Raw genomic sequence first — 26,471 nt, 5'->3', positions numbered from 1 at the left:
CTCCCCTAACCAGGAAACCTTGGCAAGCCCCTTGTCTAACCCAACCCACAGTGAGCAAGCTCCACAATAAGGATGAACCACAAACTTCCAGCCTAAAGAAAGGCCACCCCAAACACAGAAATCTAAATAAAATGAAAAGGCAGAGAAAGATTCAGCAGGAAAAGGAACATGAAAAATGCCTACCAAACCAAACAAAAGAGGAGGAGATAGGGAATCTACCTGAAAAAGAATTCAGAACAATGATAGTAAAGATGATCCAAAATCTTGAAAATAAATGGAGTTACAGATAAACAGACTAGAGACAAGGATTGAGAAGATGCAAGAAATGTTTAACAAGGACCTAGAAGAAATAAAAAAGAGTCAATCAATAGTGAATAATGCAATAACTGAGATCAAGAACACTCTGGAGAGAACCAACAGTAGAATAACTGAGGCAGAAGATAGGATAAGTGAGTTGGAAGACAGAATGCTGGAAATAAATGAAGCAGAGAAGAAAAAAAGAATTAAGAGAAATGAGGACAACCTCAGATACCTCTGATACAATGTCATATGCCCCATCTTTCAAATCATAGGCATCCCAGAAGAAGAAGACAAAAAGAAAGGCCTTGAGAAAACACTTAAGGAGGTAATACATGTAAATGTCCCTAAAATGGGGAGAAAATAGTCACCCAAGTCCAAGAAACCCAGAGAGTCCCAAACAGGATAAATCCAAGGAGAAACACCCCATGACACATATTAATCAAAATAATGAAGATCAAACACAAAGGGCAAATATTAAAAGCAGCAAGGGAAAAGCAACAAATAACACACAAGGGGATTCCCATAAGGATAACAGCTGATCCTTCGATAGAAACTCTTCAGGCCAGAAAGGAATGGCAGGACATACTTAAAGTGATGAAAGAGAAAAATCTACAGCCAAGATTACTGTACCCAGCAAGGATTTCATTCAAATATGAAGGAGAAATCAAAAGCTTTACAGACAAGCAAAAACTGAGAGAATTCAGCACCATCAAACCAGCTCTTCAACAAATGCTAAAGGATATTCTCTAGACAGGAAACACAAAGGGGTGTATAAATGCGAAACCAAAACAACAAAGTAAATGGCAACAGGACCACACCTATTAATAATTACCTTAAATGTAAATGGGTCGAATGCCCCAACCAAAAGACAAAGACTGACTGAATGGATAGAAAAACAAGACCCCTATATATGCTGTCTACAGGAGACCCACCTCAAAACAAACGACACAGACAGATTGAAAGTGAACGGCCAGAAAAAGATATTTCACGCAAATGGAGACCAAAAGAAAGCAGGAATATCAATACTCATATCAGATAAAATAGAGGCCATGAAAAGAGACAAAGAAGGACACTACATAATGATCAAAGGATCAATCCAAGAAGATATAACAATTATAAATATATATGCACCCAATATAGGAGAACCACAATATATAAGGCAAATGCTAACAAGTATGAAAGGGGAAGTTAACAGTAACACAATAAGAGTGGGAGACATTAATACCCCACTCACACCTATGGATAGATCAACCAAGCAGAAAATTAGCAAGGAAACACAAGCCTTAAATGATACAGTGGACCAGCTAGACCTAATTGATATCTATAGAATATTTCACCCAAAAACAATGAATTTCACCTTTTTTTCAAGTGCACACGGAACATTCTCCAGGATAGATCACATCCTGGGCCATAAATCTAGCCTTGGTACATTCAAAAAAATTGAAATCATTTCAAGCATCTTATCTGATCACAGTGTGGTAAGATTAGATGTCAACTACAGGAAAAAAAAAAACGATTAAAAATACAAACATATGGAAGTTAAACAACACACTTCTGAATAACCAGCAAATCACAAAAGAAATCAAAATATGCATAGAAACGAATGAAAATGAAAACACGACAACCCAAAACCTATGTAATTCAATAAAAGCAGTGCTAAGGGACATAGCAAAACAAGCTTACCTCAGGAAACAACAGAAAAACCAAATGAATAACCTAACTCTACACCTAAAGCAACTAGAAAAAGAAATGAAGAACCCCGGGGTTAGTAGAAGGAAAGAAATCTTAAAAATTAGGGCAGAAATAAATGCAAAAGAAGCAAAGAGACCATAGCAAAAATCAACAAAGCTAAAAGCTTGTTCTTTGAGAAGATAAATAAAATTGACAAACCATTAGCCAGACTCATCAACAGAAAGAGGGAGAAGAATCAAATCAACAAAATTAGAAATGAAAATGGAGAAATCGCAACAGACAGCACAGAAATACAAAGGATCATAAGAGACTACTATCAGCAACCATATGCAAATAAAATGGACAACTTGGAAGAAATGGACAAATTCTTAGAAAAGTATAACTTTCTAAGACTGAACCAGGAAGAAATAGAAAATCTCAACAGACCCATCACCAGCACAGAAATCGAAACTGTAATCAGAAATCTTCCAACAAACAGAAGCCCAGGACCAGACGGCTTCACAGCTGAATTCTACCAAAAATTTAGAGAAAAGCTAACACCAGTCCTACTCAAACTCTTCCAGAAAACTGCAGAGGAAGGAAAACGTCCAAACTCATTCTATGAGGCCACCATCATGCTAATACCAAAACCAGACAAAGACGCCATTAAAAAAAAAAAAACTATAGGCCAATAAGGATGCAAAAATCCTTAACAAAATTCTGGAAAACCGAATTCAACATATTTAAAAGATCATACATCATGACCAAGTGGGCTATTTCAGGGATGCAAGGATTCTTCAACATTTGCAAATCAATCAATGTGATACACCACATTAACAAATTGAAAGATAAAAACCTTATGATCATCTGAATAGATTCAGAGAAAGCCTTTGACAAAATTCAACATTTATGATTAAAAAAAAAAAAAGCTCCAGAAAGCAGAAATAGAAGCAACATACCTCAACATAATAAAATTCATATATGACAAACCCACAGCAAACATTATCCTCAATGGTGAAAAATTGAAAGCATTTCCCCTAAAGTCAGGAACAAGACAAGGGTGCCCACTGTCACCACTACTATTCAGTATAGTTTTGGAACTTTTAGCAACAGAAATGAGAGAAGAAAAAGAAATAAAATAAATCCAGATTGGAAAAGAACAAGTAAAACTCTCACTGTTTGCAGATGACATGATCCTCTACATAAAAAACCCTAAGGGCACCATCAGAAAATTACTAGAGCTAATCAATGAATATAGTAAAATTGCAGGGTATAAAATTAAGACACAGAAATCCCTTGCATTCCTCTACACTAAGAATGAAGAAACAGAAAGAGAAATTAAGAAAACAATAGCATTCACCGTTGCAACAAAAAAAATAAAATACTTAGGAATAAATCTACCTAAAGAAATGAAAGACTTATATATAGAAAACTATAAAACACTGATGAGAGAAATCAAAGATGACACAAATAGATGGAGAAATATACTTGTTCATGGATGGGAAGAATCAATATAGTGAAAACGAGTATACTACCCAAAGCAATCTGTAGATTCAATGCAATCCCTGTCAAGCTACCAACGGTATTTTTCACAGAACTAGAACAAATAACTTCACAATTTGCATGGAAATACAAAAAACCTCGAATAGCCAAAGTAATCTTGAGAAAGAAGAATGGAACTGGAAGAATCAACCTGCCTGGCTTCAGACTATACTACAAAGCTACAGTCATCAAGACAGTATGGTACTGGCACAAAGACAGAAATATAGATCAATGGAACAAAATAAAAAGCTCAGCGATAAATCCATGCATCTGTGGACATCTTACCTTTGACAAAAGAGGCAAGAATATACAATGGAGAAAAAAACAATCTCTTTAACAAGTGGTGCTGGGAAAACTGGTCAACCATATGGAAAAGAATGAAACTAGAAAACTTTCTAACACCATACAAAAAATACACTCACTGTGGATTAAATATTTAAATTTAAGAACAGAAACTATAAAACTCCTAGAGGAAAACATAGGCAAAACACTCTCTGACATATATCTCAGCAAGATCCTCTATGACCCACCTCCCAGAATATTGGAAATAAAAGCAAAACTAAACAAATGGGATCTAATGAAACTTAAAAGCTTTTGCACAACAAAGGAAACAATAAGCAAGGTGAAAAGACAGCCCTCAGATTGGGAGAAAATAATAGCAAATGAGGAAACAGACAAAGGATTAATCTCAAAAATATACAAGCAACTCCTACAGCTCAATTCCAGAAAAATAAATGACCCAATCAAAAAATGGGCCAAAGAACTAAACAGACATTTCTCCAAAGAAGACATACAGATGGCTAACAAACACATGATAAGATGCTCAATATCACTCATTATCAGAGAAATGCAAATCAAAACCACAATGAGGTACCATCTCATGGGGATCAGAATGGCCACTATCCAAAAGTCTACAAACAACAAATGCTGGAGAGGGTGTGGAGAAAAGGGAACCCTCTTACACTGTTGGTGGGAATGCAAACTAGTACAGCCACTATGGAGAACAGTGTGGAGATTCCTTAAAAAACTGAAAATAGAACTTCCATACGACCCAGCAAAACCACTGCTGGGCATACACACCAAAGAAAACAGAATTGAAAGAGACATGTGTACACCAGTGTTCACTGAAGCACTGTTTACAATAGCTAGGACATCGAAGCAACCTATATGTCCATTGGCAGATGAATGGATAAGAAAGCAGTCATACATATACACAATGAAATATTAAAAAGAATGCATCTGAATCAGTTCTAATGAGGTGGATGAAACTGGAGCCTATCATACAGAGTGAAGTAAGTCAGAAAGAAAAACACCAATACAGTGTATTAACACACACATATATATATGGAATTTAGAAAGATGGTAACAATGACCCTATATGCGAGGCAGCAAAAGAGACATAGGTGTAAAGAACAGACTGTTGGACTCTGTGGGAGAAGGCGAGGGTGGGATGATTTGAGAGAATAGCATTGAAACGTGTATTTTATCATATGTGAAATAGATCGCCAGTCCAGGTTCAATGCATGAGACAGGGAGCTCAGTACTGCTGCACTGGGATGACCCTGAGGGATGGGATGGGGAGGGATGTGGGAGGAGTTTCAGGATGGGGGACACATGTACACCCATGGCTGATTCATGTCAATGTATGGCAAAAACCACTACAGTATTGTAAAGTAATTAGCCTCCAACTAATAAAAGTAATTGGGAAAAAAATAATTGATTCTCACAACCTCATGCTATTTGGAAATTTAGGGTTTCTTATATCACCCATTGTGAATGTGTGGATGAGATTTAACAGTGCAGAAACGCACAGTTCAGGATTCATGTGACTATTTGCACTGGTATCTGAATGTCCTTTTTGAGTACAGCAACTGTCTTCTGAGAGTCCTAGAATCTACCCAGCCTGGTTGACATACGAAAATCTACGGTGAGAGTGTCAGTGTATGTGTGCATGTGCTTGTGTCTGCATGCACTTACAACCACATTTCCTTCTGTTTCTTTCAACCACTCCACGACCTTGCTACTCCTTTGTCTTCCCTCCCTAAACCCAGGCTGAGAGATGAAGGTAGGGAATTATCAGAATGGCAATACTTATAACCAAATCTTATCATTATCCTTAACTATGTCCTGAATATAATTTGCTTGTTACTGTGGTACAAAAGATGAGGTCAACACATGTTAAACAGCTTTCCTTGGGTAAAATTTTCAGGCAATAAAGTTCACACATTTTAAGAGTACAGTGTGATGATTTTTAGTAAATGCAAGCAAGCATCACTATAAGTGAATTTTAGACATTTCCATTGTCCCCAAAATCCCATAATCTTTGAAAAGAGTAAATTCCCATAACCATATTTTGTCCCAGGCAAGCACTGAATTTTTTCTGTCACTGAATTGCCTGTTTTGAATACTCCCTACAAATTGAGCCATATACTATTTGATCTTTTATGTTTGAATTGTTCACCATGCATAATGGTTTCACGGATAATATATGCTGTCCATGTATTACTGCTTTATTTTCTTGTTGTTGTTCAGGTGCTCAGATATGTCTGACTCTTTGTGACCCCACAGACTGCAGCACACCAGGCTTACCTACCTTCACCATCTCCCATCACTTGCTCAAACTCATGTCTGTTGAATCAGTTATACCATCCAACCATCTTGTCCTCTGTCATCCCCTGCTCCTCTTGCCTTCAATCTTTCCCAGCATCAGGGCCTTTTCTAATTAGTCAACCCTTCACATCAGGTTGCAAAGTGTTGGAGCTTCAGCCTCAGCATCAATACCTCCAATGAATAATCAGGATTGATTTCCTTTAGGATTCACTGATTTGATCTCCTTGCAGTGCAAGGAACTCTCAAAGGTCTTTTCCAAAGTTCAAAAGCATCAATTCTTTGGCACTCAGCCTTCATTATGGTCTAACTCTCACATCCATACATGACTACTGGAAGAACCATACCTCTGACAAGATGAACCTTTGTCAGCAATGTTTCTGCTTTTTAATATGCTGTGTAGGTTTGTCATAACTTCTCTTCCAAGGAGCAGTCATCTTTTAATTTCATGGCTGCAGTCTCCACCTGCAGTAATTTTGGAGCCCAAGACTATAAAATCTATCACTGTTTCCATTTTTTCCCCATCTATTTGCCATAAAGTGATGGGACCAGATGCCATTATCTTCATTTTTTGAATGTTGAATTTTAAGCCATTTTTTTAACTCTCCTCTTTCACCTTCACCAAGAAGCTCTTTAGTTTTTCTTTGCTTTCTGCCATTAGTGTGGTGTCATCTGCATATCTGAGGTTATTGATATTTCTCCCAGCAATCTAATTCCAGTTTGTGATCCATCCAGCCCAGCATTTCACATGATATACTCTGCAGATAAGTTAAATAAACAGAGTGATAGTAAGCAGTCTTGATGTACTCCTTTCCCAATTTGGAACCAGTCCATTGTTCCATGTCTGATTCTAACTGTTGCTTCTTGACCTGCATACAGGTTTCCCAAGTGGCAAGTAAGATGGTCTGGTATTCCTATCTCTTTTAAAATTTTCCACAGACTTGTGATCCATACAGTCAAAGGCTTTAGAGTAATCAAGGAAGCATAAGTAGTGTTTTTCTGGAATTCCCTTGCTTTTACTTTCTTTTTTTTTCTAATTTTTTTATTAGTTGGAGGCTAATTACTTCACAATATTTCAGTGGATTTTGTCATACATTGACATGAATCAGCCATAGAGTTACACGTATTCCCCATCCCGATCCCCCCTCCCCCATCCCTCTCTACCTGACTCCTGTGGGTCCTCCCAGTGCACCAGGCCCGAGCATTTGTCTCATGCATCCCACCTGGGCTGGTGATCTGTTTCATCATAGATAATATACATGCTGTTCTTTCAAAACATCCCACCCTCACCTTCTCCCACAGAGTTCAAAAGTCTGTTCTGTACCTCTGTGTCTCTTTTTCTGTTTTGCATATAGGGTTATCATTACCATCTTTCTAAATTACATATATATGTGTTAGTATGCTGTAATGTTCTTTATCTTTCTGGCTTACTTCACTTTGTATAATGAGCTCCAGTTTAATCCATCTCATTAGAACTGATTCAAATGAATTCTTTTTAATGGCTGAGTAATATTCCATGGTGTATATGTACCACAGCTTCCTTATCCATTCATCTGCTGATGGGCATCTAGGTTGCTTCCATGTCCTGGCTATTATAAACAGTGCTGCAATGAACATTGGGATGCACGTGTCTCTTTCAGATCTGGTTTCCTCAGTGTGTATGCCCAGAAGTGGTATTGCTGGGTCATATGGCAGTTCTATTTCCAGTTTTTTAAGAAATCTCCACACTGTTCTCCATAGTGGCTGTACTAGTTTGCATTCCCACCAACAGTGTAAGAGGGTTCCCTTTTCTCCACACCCTCTCCAACATTTATTGCTTGTAGACTTTTGGATAGCAGCCATCCCGACTGGTGTGTAATGGTACCTCATTGTGGTTTTGATTTGCATTTCTCTGATAATGAGTGATGTTGAGCATCTTTTCATGTGTTTGTTAGCCATCTGTATGTCTTCTTTGGAGAAATGTCTGTTTAGTTCTTTGGCCCATTTTTTGATTGGGTCATTTACTTTTCTGGAATTGAGCTGTAGGAGTTGCTTGTATATTTTTGAGATTAATCCTTTGTCTGTTGCTTCATTTGCTATTATTTTCTCCCAATCTGAGGGCTGTCTTTTCACCTTACTTATAGTTTCCTTTGTAGTGCAGAAGCTTTTAAGTTTCATTAGGTCCCATTTGTTTAGTTTTGCTTTTATTTCCAATATTCTGGGAGGTGGGTCATAGAGGATCTTGCTGAGATTTATGTCAGAGAGTGTTTTGCCTATGTTCTCCTCTAGGAGTTTTATAGTTTCTGGTCTTACATTTAGATCTTTAATCCATTTTGAGTTTATTTTTGTGTATGGTGTTAGAAAGTTTTCTAGTTTCATTCTTTTCCATATGGTGGACCAGTTTTCCCAGCACCACTTGTTAAAGAGGTTGTCTTTTTTCCCTTGTATATCCTTGCCTCCTTTGTCAAAGATAAGGTGTCCATAGGATTTATCTCTGGGCTTTCTATTCTGTTCCATTGATCTATATTTCTGTCTTTGTGCCAGTACCATACTGTCTTGATGACTGTGGCTTTGTAGTAGAGTCTGAAGTCAGGGAGGGTGATTCCTCCAGTTCCATTCTTCTTTCTCAAGATTACTTTGGCTATTCGAGGGTTTTTGTATTTCCATACAAATTGTGAAATTATTTGTTCTAGTTCTGTGAAAAATACCGTTGGTAGCTTGATAGGGATTGCATTGAATCTATAGATTGCTTTGGGTAGAATAGTCATTTTGACAATATTGATTCTTCCAATCCATGAACACGGTATGTTTCTCCATCTGTTTGTGTCCTCTTTGATTTCTTTCATCAGTGTTTTATAGTTTTCTATGTATAGGTCTTTTGTTTCTTTAGGTAGATATACTCCTAAGTATTTTATTCTTTTTGTTGCAGTGGTGAATGGTATTATTTTCTTAATTTCTCTTTCTGTTTTTTCATTGCTAGTATATAGGAATGCAAGGGATTTCTGTGTGTCAATTTTATATCCTGCAACTTTACTATATTCATTGATTAGCTCTAGCAATTTTCTGGAAAAGTCTTTAGGGTTTTCTATGTAGAGGATCATGTCATCTGCAAACAGCGAGAGTTTCACTTCTTCTTTTCCTATCTAGGAATTCCCTTGTTTTTTCTATGATCCAACAGATGTTTGCCAAGTTGATCTCTGGTTCCTCTGCCAAACCAGACTGTACATCTGGAAGTTCTTGGTTCTCATACTGTTGAAGCCCAGCTTGAAGGATTTTGAGCATTACCTTGCTAGCATGTGAAATGAGTGCAGTTGTGCAGTAGTTGGAATATTCTTTGGCATTGCCTTTCTTCGGAAACTAACCTTTTCCAGTCCTGTGGTCATATTTGATGGCATATTGAGGACAGCACTTTAACGGCATCATCTTTTAGGACATTAAATAGCTCAGCTGAAATTCCATCACCTCCACTTGCTTTGTAGTAATGCTTTCTATGGTCCACTTGACTTCACACTTCAAGATGTCTGGCTCTGGGTGAGGGACTACATTATTGTTGTTTTCCCAATCATTAAGATCTTTTTTGTACAGCAAGCACCTTCTTTGTGCAACCCAAAATAATCTATACACATGGCCAACACTAGTAATACAAAATTAGACCACATTCAAAACTGAGGCATCCATAAAATGAAAAAAAGTCTTGTGTGTTAGTGTGGATACAGGAAAACACACTCCTTGCAGTCACTGTCTTTTTTGACCAGGTTGTGGCTGTCAGATTTTAGTTCTGCAGAAATGGGAAGTGCAAAAAAGCAATATGTAAATGATAGTGTAGATGAATATTAAATTTGGGGTTAGCTTGTCTTAGCAGTGATGTGTTGTGATACACCTCACTGAGCTGATGAAAGGAGTTGAGGCAACAAAGGAGAAGAAAAGCCTGAGTGCTGTCACCGAAGATGCAGAGATGGAACAAACCAGAGTGTGGGGAGAGCTAACAGGTGGACAGAGTGCTCTGGTTAGGAATGCGACTCCAGGAGGCCGGTAGGACCTCACTGGTAGATGGAGTCCACTTTCATTCGTTTCTATCTGACTCGATGGAGTCCCATGGAGTCAGATAGAAACTAATGAGGGTGTATGGTTTCCAGATGGTGTGCGGGATCCCTTAGTCATGAATCCTCCCCCTTTATGTCTGCTTCCTACTTTAAGGAGGTTCAGGGAACTGAATATCAGCACAACTTCCCTACCGTCAATGGACTTGGTCCTTCTCTGCCCCATGGACCAGTGACAGACATGTGGGGCACTTTACTCGTTACCATTGTTGTGCCATTTCAGTGTATAAAGGGGCTGTGTAGTGTCCATGGAGGCAAATATGGTCCTTCCCCAGTCAGTCCTACACCCATATGGCCTCAGTCCCCTGGAGTGCCCTATCAGTTACCTCTGAGCCTTATCTGCTCACCTGGGAGCCCCCACTTTTCACTCCAATCAGAGTGGACTCCCCATCTCCTCCCTCCTAATCCACCCCCTCATAAATCTTGCCCACTGTCCCAGGCCCAGCTCTTCTTTCAGGAGTCTCTGATGACTCCAGTGACCATCAAAACTGTTTTGTCTATTCAGGTTCTTTTCTTGTTCAAATTTTAGAATTGTTTGATTTGGTTCTATGATAAATGTCATTGTCATTTTGAAAGAGGATGATTTGAATCTGTAGATAGTTTTGGTATTATGGTCATTTTAACAAAATTAAGATTTTCAATCCATAAGATGGAATATCTTTCCATTTGTGGTTTTTTTTTTTTTTTCATTTTCTTTCACTAATGTCTTACTGTTTGCACTATAGAGGTGTTTCACCTCATGTGTTAAATCTGTTTCTAGGTATTTTATTCTTCTTTATGCAATCGTAATTATATTGGGCACCTTTTCATATACATGTTGACCATTTGTATATAATCTTTGGGAAAATGTCTCTTTAGTTCATTTGCCAACTTTCAATCAGATTTTTCTACATTGAGTTGTATGATTTCCTTATATATTTTGAAAATTAATTCCATATTATATATACAGTTTACAAAGATTTTCTCCAATTCCATAGGTTACTTTTTTATTTGGTTGACTGTTTCTTTTGTTGTGCAAGATGTTTCATTTCATGGTCCATTTATTGATTTCTGCTCTTGTTACTTGTACTTTTATAATATATCCAAAAATTATTGCCACGACCAATGCCAAGGAGTTTTTTCTTATATTTTCATCTGGGAGTTTTATGGTCTCAGGAAATAGCAAAAGAACTAGAAACAGAAAAGGGGCTTGAATATGTGAATGCATTTTTTGAAATCTCATGATAAAACTTTAACCCCGAGGAGCTGTTTCTTATGAGAGTGAAGAAAGTGGTTTCTTAAAAGGAATCTGCCCCTGGTGGAGATGCTGTAAAGATTGCTGAAATGACAATAAGGGATTTAGAATATTCCATAAACTTAGTTGATGAAACAGTGGCAGGCTTTGAGAGAATAGACTCCAGTTTTGAAAGAAATTCTGCAGTGAGTAAAATGCTATCAAACAACATAGCATGCTATGGAGAAATCATTTCTGAGAAAGAAGAGTCAATTGGTACAGCAAACTTTATTGTTGTTTCATTTAAAGAAATTACCACAGCCACCCCAACCTTCAACAACCACCACCCTAATCAGTCAGCAGCCATCAAAAACCACACATGACCTTCCACCAGCCAAAAGATCATGGCTCGCTGAACTTTCAGATATTTGTTAGCAAGTTTCAGCAATCAAGTATTTTTAATTAAGATATATACTTTGTTTTTTAGACAATGCATTGTACACTTAACAGTCTACAGTACAATATAAGACATGGAGAACCAAAAAATTTATGTTATTCACTTTGTTGCAATATGGGCTTTCTTGCAGTGGTATGCAATCAACTCACAATATTTCCAACATATATTTGTATCTATAATTGAGGCAAGGCTGAGTTAATTGGTAGGACGAGTAAAGTTTAGGTTCAGAAGACATGGGTCCCAGTCTGGAACCAGCCAATGAATAGGAACATGATGTGAGGCAGTGTGGGCCATTAAAGTAGGTCCCAAACCTCAGGTTTCCCCATCCAGGAAGTGAGCACTCTCTCCCTCCTATGGTCTTTGTCAGGATTTATTGAAATCACAAGACAGTAAAGGTCACCCAGAGGCTTTAGTCTCAGTCAGGTCTGGCTGAGGCTCAGCTTCATCACCTATAAGGAATCAATCACAACGTGGAGTTTGTAGTTATGTCAAAAGGATTAAATGTTATACATAGATTAAAAGATAAGCCAGTGTCATTTTATGCACATAATTAATGAGAATATAAAAATGGTGATAGCTCATCAGAGGTTAATGGAATATTTTTCTTCTTCTTTATTTGTTTTATTATTTTCATTTAAAGTTAAAGTTTCATTTAAGTTCATTTAAATATTTTGAAACATATTTAAGAGTATTCCACAAAGCAAATTATTCAAAAATTTTAAGACTTGCAATTCTACCTCTGGAAGATTCATTTGGTCTTTGTCATGCAAGACCACATCTCCTAAAAATGAAGACTGTCATTACTGTGCTCACATGGGCTCTTTTAGAGAAGGAGCAATAATCCCCAGCTGCCACAGGTTCTCATAAATACAGACTCTGGTTGTTGTCGGAGGACTACACTTTGCTGAAGTGTCCGGTGTCCCCGGCATCTGCCTTCAAAGTGGAAGAGTGAATTTTATGTGAATCTTCAGAGAAGATACTTGAAAACTTCAGCATCTGAAGTCCACTGTATGATGCTACAGCCTATGAAAACTTGTGAGCTCACAGCCTTTGGTCCCCTTTCACATGCAAAGTGTGTCTGGAGATGGCAAATGTGGTGGAGTCACTATATAACTGAAAAAAATGAAAAAGTGAAAGTTAGTTGCACAGTCTTGTCCGACTCTGCGATTCCATGGACTGCAGCCTGCCCCACTCCTCTGTCCATGAAATTCTCCAGGCAAGAGTACTGGAGTGGGTTGCCATTGCCTTCTCCAGAGGATCTTCCCAACCCAGGGATCAAACCCAAGTCTCCCACATTGCAGGCAGATTCTTTACCACCTGAACCACAAGAGAAGCCCACTATATGCCTAGTGGTAATCACACCAGTAGGGTGTGTCTGGGACTTCTCACATGAAGTGACCTTTAAGCTGAGATCTGAGGCTAAGGAGGTTTTAGCCAGCAGAAGAAGAAAGGATGGAGATGAGCCAAATATAACAGGAAGGAAATACTCTGTAACCTGGTTCATCCCTTTGGAAAATCCAGAGTGGAAATCTCTTACCCAGCAGTCTATCACTCAGGGAAATACCTTGTGAACCTTAACAGGATAGCTGTAGAGAGATGTACATGAACCCCTTCTGACTTCCTTGCTCCCACCTCAGGCATATACTAAGCAGCAGTCCTCTAAGAAGAGTTATGTTATTACTGTGATTTCTATCTGGGAAACCACAAGGAAGAAGAAAATCGTTAGGTAAAGCAATTTCAACATGAATTTATTTTATATGTTCTTCCACCACTCACAATTCAAAGCAACTTTTAAAACATTTTTCATTCCTTTTCCCAAATAACATTTTTCACTGGATAAAATTCAAAAACTGGAGGTCTGTGCCACCTTGTGAACACATCTGGAATAAAAGCCTTAGAAGGAGGAAAAGAGGAAGGTGCCCATCACCAGAAAATATCTGATAGGGTTTGTGGTAAATGAAGCAGTAAGGGTGAGTCAGAGTCCATGTACATTAAATCTAGCAGCATAACTTTTCTAAAGCCCCTCCCTCCCAACTGTGACTGAAAACCAATAAATGTGATATTGAAAGACAAGGGTAATGTGAAAGAATATACAGATTCATATATAAATACAGTTAAGTCACATATATTATTTTTTGCAATGAAATTCACAACTAGCTGTATACTGTAATGTTATAAAATTTTAATTATTTACTTTTCTGATTTCAAATTAATATCTTTGTTTTCAAAACTAATGAAATGCAGGAATGTGTATATGATAGAAAAAATATTTTTTTAATTTTTTTATCTTTTTCCATAACAAGAAGTATATTCTTGACCATTTAGTTTATGTTCCCCAGATACATTTCTCTGTGTACCATATTATATAAGTAAATTGACATGAACATCTTTTCTTCCAAATTTTGCTCACAGTATGTATATATAGTATGTTCCACATGTATATATGCATGTTTATGTATATATGCATATATAAATATATGTACACGCATATCAGTTCAGTTCAGTTGTGTTCAACTCTTTGTGACCCCATGGACTGCAGTACGCCAGGCTTCCCTGTCTGTCACCAACTCCTGGAGCTTACTCAAACTCATGGCCATCAAGTTGGTGATGTCATCCAACCATCTCGTCCTCTGTCATCCCCTTCTTCTCCTGCCTTCACACTTTCCCAGCATTGTACATGCATATATACTTGCATATATAATTGTTTTTGTATTTGTTTGATCTTTATATGTTGTGAATCACAGTTCTCATTCAAAAGTTTTGAGAGACTTTAAATGACCCTCTTTACTTATCAGATTTATTTATATTATATAATGCTAAACTTTTGGTCTAAAATATGTTCTAAATATTTTACAAATAATTCGATTTCTTTTATATGTGATATTTTGGGGGGGAGAGACTTGGACTTTTTCCTAACTTCCCTTCAATTGCTCTAATTAAATTTGTAACAGAGCTCTAAGCTTTTCCTGTGTCACATATCTAGTTTTGGTTTTCCTGGTGTCAATGCCATGTTGATAGGGTCCTAAGACAACCCTCTCCCCCATGTCTTGGTCTTGAAGATGATGCAGGTGAAATGCACTCCCTGGATATAGGGCCCCAGGGATTGAAATGTCCTGAGGGATTTGTGTGGGGCTCAGGTTGAAGCAGAGGAAATTAGACTCCACAGCGGGAAGGAAATGATCATTTATGGAGTTAATTATATTAGGCCAGATGCACTTTACGTAGTTTCTTCTATAAGAAAAAACATATTCAAGTATTTTCCCCATTATTCAACAATGGAGATTGTGGTCTAAAGTTCTTTTCCATTTTGCCCTGAGGTGCTCAAGTCTTTGAACCTAGAATTCCCAGTGGATTAGTATTTTATGCAACCCTATGCATTACTCATTTTTTCAGTCATGCATGCTAAGTTGCTTCAGTCATGTCCAACTCTTTGTGACCCCATGAACTGTAGCCCTCCAGGCTCCTCTGTCCATGGGACTCTCCAGGCAAGAATACTGGAGTGGGTTGCCATGCCCTCCTCCAAGGGATCTTTCCAACCTGTGTCTCTTATGTCTCCTGTACTGGCAAGCAGGTACTTTACCACTTGTGTCACCTGGGAAGCCCTTTTTAATCATAGCTATGCTATTTTTACATTTAAAAAATCCACAAAAATTAAAGTAATTTCTTTGCTGTCAAAAAAAAAACTTAAAATATTGAAAAGTTGGGAGACAACATTTCAAACAAAATTACAGATTTTCTGCTCATATGCAAGAGCAAACAGGATTTCTGATAATCAATAGAGAAAAGACAAAAAATAACCACAAACAATTCAATTTATCTAAAACACTAGATGCTTCTTCAGTAATCATTTGGAAAGATGCCATATCATTAACTGAAGAAATGAAAATCTAAAGATGTCATAATAAATGAAAAGCTACTTTGCATACATTTACTTATGTAACTTAATTTTTTATTTTATTTATTTATTTTTGTACCTTGCTGCATGTCTGATCTTAGTTCCCCAACCAGGGATCAAACCAGTGCCCACTGCATTGGGAGTGCAGTCTTAACCACTGGACCATCAGGGAAGTCCCTGTAATTGAAAATTAAAAACAATATTATATCTAGAACTACAAACCTACACAAATGCTTTAACATAGGTATACACATTACCAAAAGAGAAACACATCTGGAAAATGTGCACTAATCATTTTACATTGGATATCTTGGGTATGTGTGAGTCATGATAAGGTGATTGTATAAATGGAAATTTAAGAATAATTTTATTTTCTTAGTATATATTTTTAATGTTTGAGATTTTGTGATTAGGTTAAATTTGCTCATAGGAATAATTGAAAATAACTGACATGTTATAAAAATGTTCACATGATATTTCATAAAAAGTCAAAATTTTCAACTTTTGACTTGACAATGTATCTGTGTATTCATATGCATTTGCGTCTTACATTTCCCTCACCTCAGATGTTCACACAGTCATATGAAGATTTGCTTCACCTCTCAGGGGTTGGACTTCTTTCAGAGCCCAGAGAACTGGAAAGGGAAGAAGATAATAAAAATTCCAGAAAATTCTGGCTCATGGACTGGAACCCAGGCTTCTCCCTCCTTCCATCTTTAGAAAACCTCTGATTTGAGACTTTCAGATCTATAGTTCTGGCTCTAAGGGAGGGGATGTTTGAGAGTAAAACGAGCAATGGGGAGCTGTGGGGAGCAGCAGATGAACCTTCCCTTACTCACTCCCCCCTCAACTCACCCTCTGCTGTACAGTCCAGTTCCCAATAGGAGTTAGGGACCCCTGCACTAGGGGATATCTGGCTACATTGACTACATTTTTTTTTAAGTAAAGACTACTTTTTTTTTTCTACTGTCATTGCAGTAACCTACCAAGCTCTATTTGTATTTACTTTATATTTTCAAGGTTTTTTGTTGCTATTGTTTTGGTTTGATCTCTCTGGAATAGGTTAGAGTTAATTCTAGACATTTGATTATTTTTAGAATGGTCGGGTACTTTGCATAAACTTCAGAAAAACTCCTATACTGCACCAAATATTTAGTAAAGCTATGCTTCAAGAAGTTATCTTCCATTCCATGGAGCTCAATTCCGGCCTGTTTCTCCCAGTAGCATCTGAATGACCCTAGACAAGTGTAGCACCTCAGTAAGCCTCGGCAACCTTGGAAAGTTGATGATTTTGGTATCAAAGTCCCCTTGTGAGGAACACAGGGAAGAACAGATGCAATGTAGCAAGGACAAAGCGTTTCCTACTGCTGGTCCTCCAAGTTCTCTGGGTCTGCAGAATGAAGGAACACAGTGTAATGTAGCTGATGCAGAGTCTGGCACAGAGAGTTCTATGTGTTTGTAGCCAGAAGTATCAAGATTCCTAAGCCTCCTGATTCTAACTGGCCTCCTCTGCAGGGGAGGCACTGTTGGAAAGAGTTCCCTGGATGTTAGGCTGGTAGCAAACTCAGAGGGCAGTAATTACAGGAAGTTTAGTCTCCTCTAGCCCCCAAGACTCTCCTCCTCTATGCCTTTGGGGAAAGGACTTCCTGTTAGGACGCCATCTTGTTTATGTGGCTGTGACGAAGTGGTGTGGGGCTTGCATTCTTCTACCTCAGCAGCCTTCCTTAATATTCTACAAACTTCCAGCTCCAGACCCACAGATTCTCTTCCAGGGCAGCCTGTGAGGACAGTGGTGACAGATCTCTGCCTTCAGGCCACCCTATGGGTGAGTGGTCTGCACGAGACCCCCAAAGCACAGATCCCCCCAAAGCAGGAAGGGTTCTGGGTTCCCTCCCCCACCCCAAACCACAGGACCCCCAACCAGTTGACTGTCCTTTAGGGAAAGGGGGGAGAGAGCCCAGACTGACTATTTTCCAGTCTCTTGAGGAAATGGGCCAAGTGGGCTCTGACACACCCATCTCAATTCCACGTGGTAAACCTCCCCTCTAATGAAAATGGCCGTTGCTGACTTGAGATTTTCCCTGGCTAAGGAAAAGGCGTGAGTCATGTTATCTTCTCAGGTCTAGGGTTTGGGGAGTGGCGCGGGTCACCTAGGTGGAGGGTAGGGTTATATAAACTATTATTCTTTGGATTTATACTAGAGGTGGAGGAGGGGCAGAAAACCAACCATTACTAATGGATTTTACATTAACTAGTCAGGGTAAATCGTATTAGTCCATAGAAGATTCTTGAGGCTTTATTGCTTGTCATGTGATCTCTTCTGGAATGTTCCATGAGCATTTATGTGCATTGTTAAATAAATTTAAGTCATATTTTAAAATCCTCTCCCCTCTAGCTGAGATTTTGTCTGCCATTTTATGTGTGACTCAGTGATATGTGTTAAAATTTCCCACTGTGACTGTGGATTTGTCCATTATTTATTTCTGTCAGTTTTTGCTTTGTATACTGGCTTTAAGATGCATACAAATTTAGAATTTGTATTACTATCTTCTTATTGCATTGAACCTGTTATTGTAAAGAAATTTCCCTTTAAAGTGTAGCTTTTACTGATATAGTTTTAGCAGTTTTCTGAGGTTAATGTGGAAAAGGTGTACATTTTGCCATTTTTTATATTCTAATTTTCCTGATAATTAAATTTTGCATGTGTCTCTTGCATGTATTTGATGAGAGGTTTCTTGTCCAGTCTGATAAAATGTCTATTTGGAGTATTTACCCTGAATCTTTTAATATAAATAGATATAATTTGGTTTATGTATATCCTATTACTCTATATTTATTTTTACCTCTTCTAAGTTCCTTTCCCTTTCCTTTCCTTTGATATGGTTGATGTTTTATAACTGTTAAATAATTACTTCACATAGCTATCTAGTTAAACTTTCTTTTGCTATTCTTGTAGTGTTCACTCTTCAGATTACAATGGACATGTTTGCATTTTCACAGTCTAATATTAGTTAATTAGTTCTTTAAAACTGCTCAGAGAATTATGGGGACCATGAGACAACTTTGATTCTCTAAACTGTCTCCAAATTTATTGTCACACATTATCATTATCTGTATATTTAAATCCCCAGAGGAAATGTCAATTGTGTTCTATAGCTAATACTCATTTAAATTTGCCTATATATTAACAATGCCATTAGTCTTTCTTTATAGTGTTTGATCCTTTGAACTTTGATTCTTGAACCATCACACCATGGTAGATTTAAGAGCATGTTTTATTGTCCTCCTAGAGCAGAACAGAGAAGTGAGACTTGGGGATGAAAAGCCTCTTGTCCAAGGTCACCTAGCCTGAATCAAGTACAGCAGGGTCTAACATCACAATACTACACTCTATATCCAGACCCTTTCCTCAGTGTCTGTTTTCTTCTTGGCTGTGACTGCTCCCTACCTCTCATTTCCTGAAAACTGGAGCCGCAGTGAGGTCTCTTAATTTATTTTTAGCATTGTGATACGTTTCTGTTCAGATTATAAAGTCAATGATATTTCTTCAGTAGCCATGATATTTACTGAGGACTTCTTCTTGTACTGTGACCATTGACCTGTTGTTGTCAATTTTAGAGCACACTGATAAAGTGAACCTTTTACAAAGAAGAGCATGAAGCTGGGATATTTACCAAAGGCAATACAAATATTGGTCTGAACAGGTCACTTCCCAGCAGCACCAAGGTAGACATTCAGAAGCAGGTGATGTTCATATGGACAACCAAGCAAGACAGTAAGTGACCAGTCAGCATGACTGACATGTACCAACCAGTGAAAACCAAAACCTTGTAGTTAAACATGTCATTCTTTTCTCCAACCTGGCAGAGTGAAAAATGATGGGATGAGGTTAATGTTTGAGTATTCTTCACTGTAGCTCTGATATCATTTGGGAAAATGTAGAGAAGACTTTCCAAGCCTATATGGACCACTTTCTTCTCTCCACTTCCCCACAGTGCTCCATATGCCATTCCACTCCATCGTCAGAGAAGTAGTTTTCAGAAACAAGACCAAATGCATGTTAACTTGGAGACAAAGCAAAAGCCTCCAGAGAGAAGAATGGAGAGAAACAGACAGGAGCAAACCTTTGGGAGCTGGTTCAAGATCATAGTGAGTATCCTGGCTAAATGGACCTAATGTGTAGAAATGACTGAGAGTCATGTTGGACTTGTGTAGAGATGCTGAGAACTTTTCTGGGACAGTGGAGTTTGTAATCCATCTTGTTTTTACTAGGAGGTATCTTCTTAGATCATCTAAGGATGAGTTCAGAGAAGCAACAGAAAAGAAACAGACTGGCTGCAAGGAGGAACATGGGAGAGCTTGTCTAAAAGCAAAGGGGGAAACTACTGCCAGGGAGATGGAGCACTTCACACCAGATCACGTGTTTGGTTCTAGCTGGGTGTAGGAGGAGGTTGAGTCTCTGGCGTCCATGTCAGAGGGACAGGCGAGGAGTATCTCATGTGGAACTTTATTAAAGGAAGTACCTGTGAAACATACTAACTTGATTTTTTCAGGAAAAGTATTTGAACGAAAAAGAAACAAGGGGTACCTAGAAAATCCATGTCTGGTGCCAAAGTCAGTGATAACAGATATTGTCCTATTTTCAAAAATGATTTAAAGCCTGATAAAAGGTCCTAAAGCAAGACACAATTGGGTCTTACCTTAACCTTGGATTCTATTGTATCAGGTTTGTTTCCCATTTGTTCTTTGGCTCATAGATTCCCTTTGGTATAAAATATGATGAGAAGTGACTGCTTAATTTGATTCTGAGGCAGTGCAGTGTGCCCTTCATTCCTGTCAAATTAAGAGAGGGCATGGAGGCGATGAAAGGAAAAGGGGTAGGTGGCAGGCACAGAGAATTCGCTCTGGTCTCATATTCTGTTTCTCTTGTCACTCTCCCTACAGTTTCACTATGAGAAAATTCAAGCCCAGTTCTTTGTAGAGAATGTCAGTATTGCCTATGCATTGAAGAATGTCAATGGCAAGATTTTCAGTGAGGATAATGGAAGAGTGTGTGTCAGGGGCTGACTAGGGACAAGAGGGCAGGGGAGGGGCATGGTCTTGCTTGATCCCATGCACAGATTTCCTGGAGCTTACCCAGCCCCTCTTGTGTTCTCTACAGATACCTATCTTTGTTGAACCCTGTGACACACCCCAGTCTGTGCAGAAGGCGCTGAAGTCTGAAAAGGTGGGGCAGATAAAGGTAATGCAGACTCAGCACAAGCTGTGCACTCATACCCAGATAGTCCTCTTCCCCCACTCACCCTTAGACTCAGAGCCACTGAACCACATCCCTAACTCTGCAGCTGACCATGAACAAACCATAGGATGCCTGCCAGCAATCTCTTGACAACCAGAGACTCCGCTTTGACTCTGGTATGGCTACAGCAGTAATTGTAGGGGAGGTGAGGGTAGAGGGTCTGTCTGGGTAGAGCACTCAGAGATATCATGGGGAGGGGTTGGTGCTGAAAGTACACCAGCTGGGACCCTCTCAGCCTGTCTCCCTCATCCTGGCTCCCTGGAGACTTGATGACCTGTCATACTGGAATGACATGGAACTGTAGAAATGGCATCACTGCTTCCCTGCACATCCATCTAGTCATCATGCCCAACTTGAGGACCTAGACCCAATGTTGGGGCTAATGGTGAGGGTGGTCAGGTAGATCAGGTAGAAAAAGCAGATTTGTCTCAGTTATCCCCTTTGGGATCCTCACTCTCTTTCTCATCATAGCTTTTGTCCTTGAACCTGAGCAACAAGAAGTCCTACCTGGTGCATGGCCTGTCCACCATTATGGAGAATACTTCCACCAAAAACTTGAACCTCTCCAACACTGAGGTGAGGTGGGACACCCAGATCCTCCTTTGAAAGAAACATGGGAGGGCTCATGGGGTGACAGATGAGCGGAAGTGGATTCGTAGGGAAATGAAGGGTGTGGGTGCAGAGCCATCTGGTCCATGTGGGTATTCTCCATAATTCCAGGTGAAGGCTGCAGGGGAGATGGACAGTGGTCAGCAGCTGGAACCAGAAGGGATGTGTGCAGATAGAAATACTGTGTACACCACCTTCCGTGATAAGTCAAACAGCATGAGGTCTTCCTCTGCCTTGTCTCTACACCCTATGTCTCACCTCACCTCTCCTCTCACTCCATCTTCATCTCCTTCCATCTCCCTCCCTACCTCCTAAGCCCCACCTCAATCACCTCCCTGTCACAGCATCCTGGGCCTGAGGACATCCTTGAGGTGTGTCCTGACTTTTTGAAAAAGTACTGAACCCCCAGTGAGGCAGCAAAGTACCAGGCTCTCCCCCCACATCCTCTTCTCTCCACAGCCTTCACTGGGCCCTGGAGGAATGAAGGAAGGGAGAGAAGTGGGGGGAAGACGGCCTGCAGACTGGATATGAAGTGCTGGCCCTTGTGGAACCGAAAAAGGGAGTCAGAACAGTCTGGCTGGGAGCTACCCAGGGAAGGAGATGGAAGAGGGAGTGGTAGGAAGGAATGGAATAAACAGTCTTCCTCTGAGTCAGTCCATGGATTTGTGACCTGGGTGAGATGACCTCAGAGCCCTGGAATGCTAGGATACTGGGCTCTGTGGGGGGCACACAGGGCTGTGATGCTGTAAGTTACTTGCTCCAATGAGGAAGGTCATGTCTACAGTTTCACTGACTTCTCTTTTGTCTTGATTTTGACAGCACCATCCTGGAATTGATCCCCAGGTTACTAAGCTTGGTAAGTGCATTCCTTGATCACAGACTCCTCTAAATAGCATTGACAGTGCCCACAAACTACTCTGAAACCTATTAGGACCTGTTCAAGTTCCATTTTTGAACCTGACCATTAAATGTCCTGGAGGAGGTGGGTGTACCATTCTCTGTGGGAATCTGAAAAGGCTCTGGATCTTCTTCAGCCATGTTTGCCACAGGCTTCAGGTAAACCATGGAGATGACTGAAAATGTAGTCCTAACACTGGCATTTCCAGGACTCTTTTTCCCCTGACCTCTGGCCCCACCCAACCCTGGGCCCATCCTTTTCCCTGATCATCCAGCACCACATCCTGGACTGCACTGCTGACTTCCTCTTCCCTCCCCCAGGATGGCCAGGAGATACCCTCAGGGTCTAAGTGTGCTATTGAAGCCCCCAAGTGCTTACCAATGTGCAAGGTAAGCACAGAGGATCCAGCAGGGTTCTAGGTGGTATGTGAGGAGGTGTCAACCCTGTCCTGAGGACTGTTTTAATTCTAGGGAAGCTTATTTGGATCTGAAGAGTTGAAGAGTCTAATTCTGCAATTCCTGCAGCAGTAAGTACTCCTGACAATCTGAGCAAGGGGAGGGCTAGGACAGGGGAGGCCACCAAAGCTCCAGACCACACAGATAGACTGTCTTCACTGCTTCCCCTCAGGTATTACTTGATCCATGACTATGGGGACCTCCAGGGACTCCTGGGTGCTTATCATGAGGAGGCCTGCTTCTCCCTGACCATTCCATTCCAACCTAAGGACCCAGTCCTGTGATTATCACAGCCCAGACTCCTTTCTCAGGCTGTGTGGTTCCCCAGCAGATGCAGGCCAGCTCCTTCTGACAACTATACTGGCCGGACCACCACCCACTGTTCCTCTGTGTCTCCTAGAAGCAGCATGTGTGCATACTTCTTGGACAACAGGAATATGAAGATGCTCAAGGACCCAAATAAGTGTGTGGTGGGAAGACTGGGCTGGAAAAGGTGGTAAGGGGGCCAGTCATAGGGTCCATGGCATGGCAGACCTGACCTTTGCTTTCTTCTCCTCCACAGACCTGCATATCCAACATGGCATTGTGCATGCCCTCTGTGCATTGCCCAAAACTTAGCATGACTTCAGTCCCTTCGTGGTGGACATGTGTTTCCAGACGGTGAGCACCTGCTCCTCCCTTGGTGGTGGGGGGTGGGCAGGAAGCCACATCGTAGGGAAGATGTTTAGGGGTGGCTGAGTAACTGGGTTCTTCTCTCTCAGGAAAAGATGCTCTGCTTCTCTGTCAACGGGGTGTTCAAGGAAGGTATGTGTAGATCCCTCCCCCCATCATGGATCCCCTCCACCAGAACCCTTCCAGTTTCCTTCCAGTCCACTCCTCTCCACTCCCCTTTCCTCTCCTCCCCTCCCCTCCAGCCCTCAAGTCTTCCCTCAGTCTTCCCACAGTTCAGGTTTGAACTGCGTCTGTGTCTGTGCTTTCCAGCCTGGGCATTGGTGACATAGGATGTCAAGTTTGGTGGCTCCCGTCCCAGATCCTTACATTGAGAACTTGGGCCATTATAGCTTCCTCATTTGCAAAATGGAGTCATAATGTCCACCTCTTGGGCAGGTTTGAAAAATGCATCACATGAACTTGTGAAGCTGTTGTCATGGGGACATGTCATTGGGAGCAGATGGCCCCTACAGTTGCCCTCCCCATTCCCAACACCCTGGCTTCCCAAGTGAACAACTGTCCCCTCAGCCTAAATGTCAAGTCAGACCCTGACTGGGGAATGACATGGGAGCCTGTAAATTATGTAGGGGCTGTAAGGGGTACTCTTACTGTTTGTTGTTGAAGTGGAAGGAAGGTCTCCTGGCTGTGTGTGCGCCTTCACCAGGACCTTCATTGCTACCCCTACCAGCTCTTCCAGGTAAGAGCCGTGTTGTGAGCAGAAATCCCCATCCAGCCTGGGCTCAGGGTCCTGGGCATGTGGATGCAGACCTTAGGCTTACTCAATATTGTGGAAAGCCAGCAGGGAGAGCCAAGGAGCAGTCTAACCTAGTGGTTAGGAGGAGCATGGACTCTGGAATTGGCATATAGGCTCTCTCCTTGACTCAGGACTCACTCTCTGTGTGACCCTGGTCAAGTCACATGATCTGTCTGTGACTCAGTGTCGTCTTCTGAAAATGGGGATCAGGCTGCACACTCTTCTGCTGTAGTGTACTGGGCTATTGTTCAGGGTAATTATAAAGCTGTCCCTGGGTTGGGGATCAGCCTATCCACTGAGTGAAGCTGGTAGACAATCTCTCCAAAGGTGGGCTCTATGCAAGGGGCAGAGGAACCAGTCAAGAAGCCTGGGGACAGACACAGGAGTGGGATGGAAGGAATCTGGCTGCTGATTGGCAGTGGGAGCAGTCAAGACTGGGGGTGTGGGTGGTCCATCCATCAGTTGTCTAAATATGCATTTTCCCCCCAGTCTTTGTATAGTGAATGACAAGCTGTTTGTGAGTGAAGCCAGTCCCAGTGAGGCTCAGCATCTCCATTCTCCATCCCAGTACCTACACTCACCTCCAGTTCCACACAGACCCTCTCCCAGGAGTAGCAGGAAATGGTGCAGGCTTTCTTCATCCCATCTGGGATGAAACTGGAGTAGCCTCAGAAGTAAGTGCTATGTGTGCATGGGGAACAGAAAGGAGCTGGCAGGAGTAGAGTTAATAAGTGGATCTTGCAAGATAACAGTTTTTGCTTGTTTACTCATTAATACCCTGCACATGTTATTCTCAATACATATTAATTTACCTAGTTGTTTTGAACAGGTGTGCGTTACTTTTCTGAACTCCATGAACCTTATTCCTTTATTGACAGACATTTAGTTTTCAGGAAATTTTCCCATTACACACTGAGCTCACTCTGCTGCATATGTCACAGTAAACATGGAAGCTGCTTCTGACCCATAGTTTAGGAAATGACACTGTATAGTCAGTGTATCCACTTTGTTCCTAATAGATATTACCTGTTCTTCCTCCATCTCAGGTGCCATTCTGGCAACCACTGAGATTAATACAGGTGCCATTCAGGTTCTCCCATGGTGAGGTCTGGGAATTCAGGCCAAGAGGCCAGGTGGTCAGCAAATGAGACTCAGGCCTCCTGGTTCTGTTCATTTTCCAACTCTCTCCCTTCATTTCCCCCAGGCCTAGCACAAGATCCTAGAGCAAGCCATCACACAAACTGATCTAGGATCCTGAGAACAGTCTTGACAAGAAACCCTTGCGTTTCATCATCTTCATCCTCATGATCTTTGTTGTATTTTACATCCCATCTGAGTATATCCCTGTGACTGAGCCGTAGGTCTGCTTGGAGCTGGGAAGTCAACACTTAACTGACAATCATCCACCCAAAAGGCTAGTTTTTCTGTGTATTTGTCCCAATCAGGTGATCTTCCTAACCCAGGGATCGAACCAACATCTTTTGTATCTCCTGCACTGGTAGGCATTCTTTACCATTGAGCCATCAGAGAAGCCTTCTAAATGGATTATAATCTGCTTATCTGGAATATTTTGGGTTGACCAAAATGCTCATTTGGGTTTTACCATAAGATGTTAGGGAAAAGTCCAAACAAACTGTTTGGGCAAGCCAGTATTTAAAGCAACTGAATGTGTGAAAATTGAGTTTGGTGCTGGCTGGCTTTTTGGCTGATGTGTTCCAGCTTGTTGTGAAGACATAAAGAGAGACCATCTTTGGCCCCATCATATAACAATGTCTGTGTTGGAAAATAAATGGGTGTGTCTTTTCCAAGTATGAGTGTGTTCATAGGAATATGCTTGTGTGATTAAATGTTTGTGCAAGTTCATGTATATAAGTGAACAGGTGATAATGCACAGGGATATTAGCATGCTTGTATGTGTAAGTGAAAATGTAAGCATGCTTATTTGTCTCATATATTTTCTGCCCATGCCATGTGCCTCATG

At 40.5% G+C, this 26,471-nt stretch overlaps 1 pseudogene; it reads left to right on the top strand.

Annotated features, from left to right (window-relative positions):
* The window catches only part of LOC136153874 (nuclear RNA export factor 3-like), a 28,424-nt pseudogene extending 2,187 nt beyond the window's left edge, over window positions 1–26,237 (top strand).
* The last annotated feature ends 234 nt before the right edge of the window (window positions 26,238–26,471 follow it).

This window comes from Muntiacus reevesi, chromosome X (genome assembly GCF_963930625.1).
Source record: "Muntiacus reevesi chromosome X, mMunRee1.1, whole genome shotgun sequence".
Classification (NCBI taxonomy): domain Eukaryota; kingdom Metazoa; phylum Chordata; class Mammalia; order Artiodactyla; family Cervidae; genus Muntiacus; species Muntiacus reevesi.
Note: the sequence above shows the minus strand (reverse complement) of the source record. Positions and strands in the feature narration are given on the sequence as shown.